This window comes from Nicotiana sylvestris, chromosome 5 (genome assembly GCF_000393655.2).
Source record: "Nicotiana sylvestris chromosome 5, ASM39365v2, whole genome shotgun sequence".
NCBI lineage: Eukaryota > Viridiplantae > Streptophyta > Magnoliopsida > Solanales > Solanaceae > Nicotiana > Nicotiana sylvestris.
In genome coordinates, this window is record NC_091061.1 from 27,054,867 (window position 1) to 27,067,592 (window position 12,726).

The following is a 12,726-nucleotide window of genomic DNA, read 5'->3' on the forward strand; positions in this document are numbered from 1 at the left end:
CAGAGACTTAATCACTCACTAACTTGTAACAACACTATTACAAGCCACTTTGTAATAACTCTATTACAAAGACTTCACAACTCGACTAACTCTAGCCAAGACACAAACACAAGAGTTTATGATTTACAAAGGGTTTCCTACACAATGCTTCTAACTAAGCTAAGTAGGAGTTACAAATGAGGAACAAATAACAAAGACTCAACAAACCTAAGGACTTAAGATATCTTCAATCTTTGGATCTGATCCTTGAGGTTGCAGCAGCTTTGTTCTTGAGAGAGGTTGTGGCCAGCACTTCAGATAATATTTTCTTTTTGATTTGCAAGTGTTCAAGTGATTGTGTTTTACCTCCCTTGTTGTTAATAATACATGTGTGACCTCACATACAATAATGTAAGCAAGGTAGGTAAAAAGTTTTCTGTAGAAAGGTGATTGTTGCATTGTTACTGCATTGTAGCGTGTGCATGCAACACTTTCCAGCTGGAGAGTTGACTTTGTACAGTCACCTCGGGAACCGGTAGGGACTTGTTCCCTTAGTTGTTCCTTCGACTCTGAAGAGTTGAGTCATATCCCAAACTGGATCCCAAACTGATACATTGTGATCTTAAAGTCTTGAGAATGTTTGAAGTTGTCGAGTTGACTATATGACGACCAGGGGAACTGGTCCATATATGTTCCCTCTGTTGTTCCTTTATCTGCTTTGTTGAGAATTGAACCAGACATCTGACTGGTTACTCTAAATGCAAGAGAACTAATTGTATCAGGTTGCTTATCTGTTTCTCTCATGAAGTTTGTCAAATCATCAAAACAAAAGACGCATAGCTTATCAATTTCCTCTTTTTTTATGATGAGAAATTTAGAATTGATATTCCCCCTGAGAACCAGATCTCCACATTGTTCCCCCTGTGAATCAATCATATTCCCCATGAGAACCAGACCAAAGGAATTGATTACAACTGGTTCTTCAAGATTGTTTGGAAAATCATCAAAACACAAGATACCATAACTTATCAATTTCCCCCTTTTGATGATGACGAACCCCAAATTGATATTCCCCCTCAGAATCAGATTCCTTACATGTACTGATCATATCTGGTTCGTACCTTGGCAAATCATCAAAACGTGAAATATCATAACTTAGAGTAATTTCCCCCTTTTTGATAGTGACAAACCCAAAATTGATGTTCCCCTTGAGAACCAGATTCCTCGCATGTTCCCCTGCGGATCGGACCTATAATCAACATGATATCGGCAACATTCCCCCTGTGAAGCAAAGCTATCTTTCATGCACAACACATCATATCAATTCGATTCTGGTCCTCTCCCTGTTGACACTTATGTAACTTCCCCCTTTTGGCATCATTGAAAAGAATAACAGAAGAAGCACAACCAAAAAGAAGTTCAGCAACATTAACTCATGCCACTTGGGCAACACAACATAAATAATAACAAGATTAACAAGTGAATGTCATTGCACAAAATAGAGTGATTGCCCATAGTAGAGTAATTATAACAAAAGCATAGTAGTTTCAATAATACAGAATATGACAATTTAAACAACTAAGTACCAATGTCATAAAATATAGGGATCAAAAGAAGATAGGAATTTGAGGGAATTTGGAATGAGTGAAAGACATGGATTACTGGGCAGGAAGAAAAGTAAGGGGCTAAGGCCTTAATGAGCTTGTCCATTCATTCATTCACTCTCCTTTGATCAATGATCATCTGCTCTCTCAGTTCCTCCACATATTTCCTCAAGCTTTCATTCTCACCCTTCAACTTAGCATTCTATTCTATCAAGGGTCCACGAGGACCTGGTTCTTTACCTATTTGAGCAGGCTGAACCATTAATCAGATCACCAAGAATCTCCCCAAACTTCTCCTCGTCAAGAACAAACTTAGTCCCATGCACATATAGCATCAGAGTATCACATAAAACATAGAAGTTTTTACTTATTCTTCATAAAAGTTGGGACTTGGAGGAACAAAGAGGTGATTCTATTTTTGGAACTCAACAGTGTCAAGAAGTTCCTTTATTTTTCAGCAATATCAGAGTCAACACTCTGCCTAACAGCACTTTTTGAGACTTCAGAGTCTTCTACCTCTCAAAACCTGATGACTCAATCTTTTGCTTTTGTAAGGAACCAGGTTCCTCACTTACACTACCATTTCTATCCCTCAACAGGTCACACCACTTCATCATCAATCATCCTATTTTTCATCAATTTTTTTACTGGATCGGAAGTTCGTTTAAACACAGAACTCAAAAAGAAAAAGATTATTATTAAAATTGACTTCCTGAGAAGGACTTGAGGGATCAAGTCCTTCATTTAGTTTGCACATTTACCAATTTCTCCATCCTTCAAGACTTCTACAAATCCAGCAATAATTTCAGCCTCGTTCCCTTTCAATTAAACTTCCATCAAAATCTACCAAAGACTTCTTGGGGTTTTGATTCATATGGAGTTAGGATTTTGGAAAGTGATAGAGTTGGGTTCACTTCTGGTATATTTGGAGAGAGAGATTCTTTTTGAGACAACAAGTCAGTTCAGAAGAGGTTTAATATTTTGGACTTCAAAAATTAGGAGAGAGACAGGAATAAATTAATGACATGACACTTCAGCAGCTTAAAAAGGCATATAAGTATTGGAGACTACTAACATGAGTCACAAGAACCGGGTTCCTTGACGTTTTTTGAAAATTTTGAGCAAAGATTCCTAGAACTGCAATGTCACTCTTACTTGTTTTTGTCCTGAAATGGCCATATGTATATACCTGTAACAGTATAGATTTGAGTTAGATGTCATCGAAAAATATTTTTTAGCATTGTACCTTTCTTTCTTAACATAGCCAATCATCGAGAGACCGTGTCTCTTTGAGCCTTTTGGAGATTTTGCTTTATCTTCTACATTGCTCTACTTGACTTGACACATCAAATTAGTCTTTCCATTTGCAACATTTATAGATTCACCAGGAGCATTTGTGAATTCTCGGTCTTCATCTTCTTTGTTATGTAACCCTTTGCCACCATTGCTGAGAACACAACAATTTGAATCCAAAGGCTCCCGGGTAAGTCAACTTGAGTTTTCTCCCATTGAGCAGTTCATAGAGAGACTTCTCGAGAAGGGACCTGATCATGTACTTGTTAAGCAAGTAGCAAGAAGGGTTGACTGCTTCAGCCCATGAACCAGGTTCTCCATAACCAACTTATTCAGCAAATAACAACTCACATGCCCCAGTCATCTATGACATAACTCAGCATCATCATTGATGACACTTAAGCATGTTATATCACCACCATTAAGTGAATCAAGATCTGCAACATAGATGTTCTTGAACCTTTTGGCTATCAACACTACTTCACCAGTTTTGAGATTGGTGACAATGCAATATTTGGACAAGAGCTTCACTTCATTTTTCCTTATCACAGATTTGAGACACACTCAACAAGCTACATTTCAAGTTATTCACATAGTACACATTTTTAATTGCATGGGAGAGCGTTTTGTCAATTTTGCCAACACCAAAAATATAGACTTCTTGTCATTTCCAAATGACACACTCCCACCTTGGAAGGCCTAGAGTGAGAGGACATCATTCATTATTCTAATTTTATACTTAGAGAAGCCACTATCCATGTACCATTTTTTTACTGCTACCTCTCACTTCAGCCTGCATACTGAATCAATGATTAGACTTAGGAACCTAAGCTAGTTTGGGTCCCTTATAATGATAGAACAGACGGATCAAACTTCTTTTTGCCCATGCACGCAACATATATTTTCTTTTTAGGGAACCATGTCCCTCATTAGTATGCCTCTTTTCAACAAAAACTTTATTTTTCTGCAAAGACTGAATTTTAGTTTTACAAGAGTCCTTGTAATGACCCGTTTGACCACAGTGAGTGCACAACCTATTATCAGCCACAACTACATACTTGCTATGAGGATTGTAGGAGTTTTTAGCCTTTTGGAACCCGATTCCTTGCATGTTTCCACCATTACTCTTGTACATAGACGTTATTACATCAGTGGACCAAGTACAATTAAGTGACTTATCAAGATCATTTTTAGCCCTATTCAAATCCTCCTGAAGTTGTCTATTCTTTTCAAGCTCAACAACAAGACTTGTTTTAACTTTCTTAAGCTCGCTCTCAAGCTCAAGTTGAGTCTTTCTAGCCACTTTTTTACTCTTAGTGTTGTCCATCCATTTTTTTGTTTGACTTTTAAACAAGTTATTTTCTCTAGTTACTTCTTCCCCTTGTTCCTTCAAATCTACAATAGAAACTACAATATTATTTCTTTCTTGTTCTATGTCACCAATTTCTTATATTAAGGTATTTTTCTCATTAATGAGGCTATGATAGGCATCAATCAACACATTTGCTAAGGACATCAATTTTTTCTTAGAGTAAGTTTTTAAATTTCTTTAACATCAAGAAAACTTACCTCATCATCTTCCTTGTCCTCGTCATCATCAGATTTAGCCATGAGTGCAAAGATTGACTCATATTCATTGTCAACAACCATCATAGATGCATCTCCTTGGTCATCCTCACCTTCATATTCACTGGAGGAATCTCCCCAGTCAGCCAAAGCTTGTTTCACCATGTTGTCAACAACATCTCTTCTATTTAATTTCCTGTTAGGGACCGGGTTCCTCTTAGCTTCCTTATCAGTGTTGGTTTTGTAATGATCCTGCTTATAAAGAGGGCAATCTTTAATAAAGTGTCCAGGCCTTCCACACTCATGGCATTAATCATTTCCTTTGAAATTCCTACTAGAACTTCCTTTATTTGGGATCCCACCATTTTTACGAACCATCTTTTGAAATCTTCGAGTGAGATACGTCATTTCAGATTCATCACTACTTGAGTCAGCGAGGGCAGCTTTGAGAACCAGGTTTCTCTCCTCATTGGTCTCTCTTCTTTCAAGATCTTTCTTTATCTTCATCTCATATGTTTTGAGATTTCTAATAAGCTCGTCAATAGTCAACTTCTGCATGTCTTTGGCTTCAATGATAGCATTAACCTTGCTCTCCCAGGAACCTGGTAGAACACTGAGTATCTTCCGGACCAACTTGTTGGTTGGAATGATTTCACCAAGTGAATGAAGCTCATTGATTATGTTGATACCCAATTTTTTCATAATATTTTAAAACTATGCATGGGCATCAATTAGTATTTTTCATACAATTTCTGCATTTTTAAATATTTTAACTAATTTCTCCCATCATTTATTTTATAAAACAATCATTAAATTGCATCACAAAATAGTTTTAATAATTGTTGTGGCTTAATCTTATCATTTGCATTCGTATTAAGTTTCAATTATTGCACAAATAGCCACATCTGTATTTTTAGGATACGATTGCAATTACTTTGCAATTATAGCCTATGCATGTATTATTATATTATTTTGCCAGAAAATAGCCTTTTATATTTTTTAAATATTAAGTAATTACTTTAAAATATTTCAATGCATGAAAATTATTTTTTAAAATTGTTTTAGCAATTAATTACGTATTTAACAAATAGCCCTTTTTATTTAAAACCTAGCCTATTAACTAGCCCAAACTCCTTATAAACCAACCCAAACATACCCAACCCAAAACTTCATACCCGATCCGGCCCCAAACCTTTTCAATCTCCGTCGTTGATCATAGAGATCAACGACCGCAATTAACCCTTTCCTTTTTTAGTTCCAAACGACCCCCAAAACCTAGCCATTTCTCACCAACAACTGCCCTTGAATCCCCTCCTCTCTAATCCTCTCTGAGACCAACCCCGAACCCTAATCGTCGTCACCCAAAATCAGCCCTAATCCTTTGAATCCCTGCCTGATCTATGGCATCATATGGTTGTACGAAGCCCCTACTTGTCTCCTATCTCCCTGGCTGTTCGATTATGTGATTTTTGTGGAAGAACCTCAAAGAGATCTGGTCCAGATCTCGTCTAAGGCTCTTCAAGAGTTCATCCATGGTCTGTGAGTAATTTCTATTGAAGTTCCACGGTTCAAATCTCTAGTTCAAAACCAGGTTCTCTTTCCCCTCCCCTTTCTCAACAAGACCCTAATCTTTGGACATGAATCTGTCCCGATCTTTGTAGATCTGGAAGGATTCTGAGTTTGTCAATGACTTTTCTTTAAAGATCTCTTGTTTCTTTACTGTTAACCGATTTTAGCACTATATTTTGTGTTCTTTGCTATCTACTGTTTGAATCTCTGCATACTTGAAATGTTTTCAAGTTTATGTGATTTTTCTTTAAGTTTCTCTTATTTCTCTACTACTGACCAATTTTAAACACTACAATACTTCAGGTTTTGACTTCTATTACTAGGGTTTCCCGAAATTTCTTTCTCCAAAACGTTTGACAATTTTGAGTGTTTAACCTTGTGTTTCTTATGTGTTCTAAGCGATTTTGTAAGGTTTGCTTTAACCCTAACTAGTTTATGCTAAAAACCCTAATTTTTTCAACACATCATTTGGCTTTTGAGTTACTTGTGCACTGACTTTGTCCTATACTTTGGTTTTTCTGATTCCTCTTTAGCCTAACTCGATGTCCTTTGATTTTTTATCCTAATGTGCCTCTATTGAATTGGTTCGACTTTTCTACTGATTCTATGTGTCTATGTTTATTTTTGCCTATTCATGGTAAACCTATACTTTTCTCCTTAAATTAGTAATTGATTTGGATTCGTGATTTATCAATTTGTTTCGTTTAAGACCTATGTGCTAATTCCTGACTATTTCCTTTATTTACAATCTTGATTAGCTTTCTTACCTTATTCGATTAATTGTGATATTTACTGACCATTTCCTTAATTAAACTTCTGTCTATTTACCCCTAATTGCTCATTTAATTTTCTTTCCTTAAATGTATTCTGCCTTTACCGTTGGTTAATTACCCTTAATTAAGGGAAAATTACAGTAATTGGTGTATAATTGATTCTATGGCTTCCTTAATTGCAAAATGATTGATTCCCTTTACCTTATTTTCCTTGCTCTTAACTGCTATATATACTCTCATTTACTCCTCACTTCTGGACACAAACATTAGTTCATCTACACTCTCACACACTCAAAAGCTCTTTATTCTCTTATGTTACTTGTAATTCTCACTAATCCAGCTAGCTGTAAGCCAAGGTTGGCTACTTGCACCATCTCTGCTCTATACTCTGTATTCTCTCTTTACCTGGTATTTCCTGATTCAATTCTCATTCCAAAACTATGTGTTTTCTCTATTGCCGCAGTTCATTAGTTGTGATTTTCGGTTCTATTTGTTGCTCTGCTGTTATATACTCAATGTGTAATCAGCATGCTTAGATCACACTGCCTAATTACTATATTACTCAGTATGTTTAAGTTTGTTCTATCAAAAAGTATAACTAGTATATTGTTTAGCACGCCCAATCCTCCTTTAGATAATTGCATGAATCCTATTTATTCACTAGTATGTCCAAACTACATTGTTTGTTTAGTGTCTCACCCAGCATGTCTAAATTCTGCTTGTTATGTATGTGATTAGTATTTCTAAACTTGAATGCTTTATGAAGTATTTGTCTAGTTTGTTCATATAAGCCTTACCCGCTCTACTTCACTAATGAGATCCTGTTTGTGTCTAAAACCTGTGTGTTCTCAACATATCTTTGTAACTAACTTGTTAATTCCACAACTTCTTGAGGAATTTATGTACTTGTTTGTTATCACTAAGGTGTATTATAAGTGTCCCTTACCCCTTTTCTCCTTCTGTGAAGTATGTTTGCCAAAATATTTTCTAAAACTGTGTGTTCTGTGACTTGCTCTTTGATCCCAAAAATGTTCTTCATGTTTTCTCAAACTGTTTTCCACCCTAACTATATACTGGTTTCAGAAACTCTTTTCATTCCTAAGGCCCTCTTGCTACTGCTTACCAAACTCTTTCAAATCATTATGCACTCTCACATTACTCTTAGATTACTAAGTTATGCCCCTTTGATATGTGTACTGCTTTAAGACCCTTGAGATCTCTCTGAACTCTGGCATATCAGGGCTCGCACTTCCACACTACACATAATCAGTCTTTGTTTGAGGAAAGTCTGGGTGTGAGGACTGCACGGGATCCTTGAGGTCCTTAAGGAACTCTGATACACCTAGACATGAATTGGGCTCTCGAACTTTGGGCATTTGAGACTTGTGAAGGCTTGGTACACCAAGATTGATTTGGGCCTGCTTCAGGCTCCATATAGTTTAACTTCTATTCCATTTATGTAATTTATATTCAATCTTGGTCTGTAATAATTGTTGTAAACAAACAATGGAGTGATTAGTGAAAAAGGGTAGGTTGTCACATACTGTGGGTAAAGTTTGGGTAAATAACATGCTTATAGAGTCTATTGCGATTCAAATGTATTTGTTAGATAACATGCCTATAGGGTCCATTTCGATTCAAATGTGTGTATTAGATAACATGCCTATAGGATTTGCTTTGGTTTAAATAAGTTTTGATTGCTTTACTTTTTACATAATTAGAAATCATGCCTATAGGATTAAAAATCAGTTTTAATAGAAATCATGCCTATAGGGATTTCGCTCTGGTCAAATAAATTCTGCTTGCTTCATCTTGTGTTTAATTAGAAATCATGCCCATAAGATCTAAAACCAGTTTAGTTAGACCTAAAATCAGTTTAACTTTAACTCATATTTGTAGACTCTAAACCGGTTTAATTAATTAATTTGTTCGTCTCTTTAATAAGTTTTCAACACTGCGTTAAATAATATTACTAGAAAGCATGCCTATCGGATCTCAAGTTATCCGTTTAAAAATTGTTTATTGTTTTACTGCATTCCTGATTAATGAATAAATACCATGCTCATAGGATATCACTATTATATGTCTAGGCAAGCCTATAGGGCGATTAAAAGTCCTGCAATTGTAAAACTCTATTCTGTTATCTGTGACTGCTCATATTCAACAAGTCTAAAATCAGTAGGCAAGCTGAATAGGTCTTTGACACTTTGGTCCTAATCCAATATTGTATACTCTCTGCTCACCTAGATATAATATTCTAAGGCTTTCTCTTAAATACCTGAAACTGTTGTTTGAGACGTGCACTTACTTGTTCTATTTGTGGAGGTAAAGATGCGAGCCTTTAATTGTTCTCTCTTTAATGCAGTCCTAACTGTTTTGATTGACGCCTAGACTTTTCTCCTTTAAGTACCTTAGGATGGTCTAGAACTACCTAAATTAGAGGTCCTAAATACCTTCAGGTCCACAAGGAAGGGACGAGTAATGCACGCATAGGATATCTTTCAAGGTTGCTAGAACGCTTTAGGCTATGACCAAGGGGAGGGAATTAGGTAGTAAGGATATGGTGACTACGCGCTAATGTCACGTGTAGCCCCTCATTGAGGAGTGATTACCGAGCATTTTGTGGGTATGATCCTGTAGGCTAACCGACCCAGGGCCCCTCTTTCCCAACTCTCGTTGTTTAAATGAATTTACTTTTCTTTATATATGTGCAAATTGTTCAAACCTTTTCCCTTTTTTTATTACTTGAATCATACATGTATTTAGAATGTGAAAACATGCCTTTATTTGAGAATACGTGTTGAAATTGTTCATTTGTAAAAGTACTAATTCACATAGTTTAAGTTTGGTCAGGACCCACCGTTGTGGACCGCGAGGGTTTTCTAACACCTTCCCCTCAAGGTTATTTTGAGTCCTTACCCTAATCTCTGGTAATGCAAACTAGTTCATGAGTTAATTACTCTAGGCGCCCTAATGCACCATAATCCGTTAGGTGGCGACTCTCGAAACACCCAATTCCCAAAAGGAAACGAGTTGTTCCCCCATGAATGACGAAACCCAGACTTCCCCGTCAAAAAGGGAAAAAAGGGGGCGCGACAAATTATGGAGATGAAACGGGTATGCATCTCTTGAATGAACTCATGCTCTTCCATTTTAAAGAGCTCATACTCAGTTGTAAGCATATCTATTTTGGACTGCTTTACCTGAGTAGTTCCCTCGTAAGCTATTTGAAGAGCTTTCTAGATTTCCTTGGTAGATTCACATGCCGAGATACGATTATACTCGTCTGGTTCAATATCATACACAAGAATCTTCTTCGCCTTGAAGTTCTTCTCAATAGCTTTTCGGTCAGCAGCATCGTATTCTTATCTTATTTTTGGAACAATCCTTGTTCCCTCTCCAGCAGTCTTCATAAGGACAAAGGGACCATCACAAATCACATCCCAAAGCTTGGAGTCCTCAGCCATTATGAAGTCATGCATTCTTGTTTTTCACCAACCATAGTATTGACTATTGATTTTGGTGGTCTGTACGTTGATTGTCCTTCTTCGAAGTTTGGTGGTGCATCCATATAGATTCTTCTAGGTGTTAACCTTTTTGGAAAGAACCTGCTCGGATATCAATTGATAGAAACTAAACGTCCACCAAACTATAGAGAGAACCGGGTTCTCTATCAGTTCCCACCATAAGCAACAGACTATAAGACCAAACAGTATAGGGAACTAGGTTCTCTACATGTTCCTACAGTAAATCAGCAGTAGATAAAGAACACCGAGGAATTTTACGTGGAAAACTCTCAACTCAACGGGACTAAAAACCACGACCTACCCTTGTAGGATTTTAACTTCACTACTGAGTAATCTTTAGATTACAACCTATTGTAAACTAGGAATTAACCTCTTAATCCCTGACTAACTTGTAACTACACTATTACAAGCCGCTTTGTAATAAATCTATTACAAAAACTTAATCACTCACTAACTTGTAACAACACGATTACAAGCTACTTTGTAATAACTCTATTACAAAGACTTCACAACTCGACTAACTCTAGCCAAGACACAAATACAAGGGTTTATAATTTACAACGGGTTTCCTACACAATGCTTCTAACTAAGCTAAGTAGGAATTACAAATGAAGAACAAATAACAAAGACTCAACAAACCTAAGGACTTAAGATATCTTCAATCTTTGCATCTGGTCCTTGAGGTTGCAACAACTTTGTTCTTGAGAGAGATTGTGACTAGCACTTCAGAGAATATTTTCCTTTTGATTTGCAAGTGTTCAAGTGATTGTGTTTTACCTCCCTTGTTGTTAATAATACATATGTAACATCACATACAATAATGTAAGCAATGTATGTGAAAAGCTTTCTGTAGAATGGTGACTGCTACACTATTCCTGCACTGTAGTGTGTGCAGGCATCAATTTCCAGCAGGAGAGTTGACTTCATACAGTCACCTCGGGAACCGCTAGGGACCTGTTCCCTCAGCTGTTCCTTCGATTCTGAAGAGTTGAGCCATATCCCAAACTGGAACATAGTGATTTTAAAGTCTTGAGAATGTTTGAAGCTGTCGAGTTGACTATACGACGACCACGGGAGCTGATCCATATATGTTCCCTCTGTTGTTCCTTTATCTGATTTCATTGAGAATTGAACCAGACATTGTGAGCACGTGATTTTTGTTTTTACGCGACAATCGCTCCAAAAGAAATAAAAATAATAACAAATGGTCATGCTGTACAATTTTTGGATTTTTACATGGCACTTTGTTAATTATTTATGATTTTTTGTCCATTTTTATTTTTATTGAAACAAAATACAAAAAATGTATGTGTTATGCGTAATTTAAACCGTAATCCGGTTGTTAAATGGAAAATCACAAAGTACGCATTTTGTTTGTCCTGATTTGTTGCCTTGTTTAATTTTACATACTTTTGACATTTTTTATATTGCGTGTAATAAATACGTTAAGTGTTAATTAATGGTGTTTAGTTTTATTTAATTAGGTTGTGTGTTTAAGAAAATTAGAAATAAAGAAAAAGAGGTTGAAACTTGTTTTAAATGAATTTGGGCCAATTCCCATTTTCAAAATCTGAGGCCCAAATGAACAGCCCAAGCCACCAGTCCGAACAGCCCACCCCCAGGCCACAAAACGACGTAGTTTAATACCAAAACTACGTCGTTTCAATGCCAATCCATCACGACCGTTCAAACCAACGGTCCGGATCTCTCACCCATAACTCCCATTACCCGACCCGCTACCCGAACCAAATCTGACCCCTACTAAGCCAAACGACGACGTTTCTTTTAAACCTTCAGATCCAAGCCGTCCATCTCGCCTCATCCAATGGTTGAAATCAACCCACCCATTCCATATATAAGCCTCCTACCATACCCTGCCCCCCTATCCAATACCCCAGCTTTCGTCCTCATCCCCTTCCCCACGAAACCCTAGCCGCCCACTTATTCCTCACTATTAATCCCGGCGGCATGAACGCCGGTGATCTTCACCTTAACACCCTAGGACCACCTTGACACCCTGAACATGAATCCATCAACCGTTCAGCTCGAATCCCATCCCACCTTCTCGAATCTTCATTTGAAGATTCGAGTCAAAACTCGACACCGATCTGCCCTAAATTCATACCAGACAGTCCCCGGACCCCTCGTGACCAAACCATGCTTGGTTTGGTCCGAATCTAACCACGGAAGCCCAAATCCCAAATCTACCATCCACGAACCCTAGAAACCCCAAGCCTGGTCCGTGCCTGCTTAATCCAAGAGATTAAGGTCTAATGGACCTTAATCGAAGTGTTTCTCATCTGAGAAACACTTCGATTAAAGTTCGTTCAGCCTTAAGGAGGATCTGTTCAAAACACAAGTGGATTTTTTCTGATTTGTTCTTTCAAAGCTTTAAGGTGAGTTAATTTTCTTTTC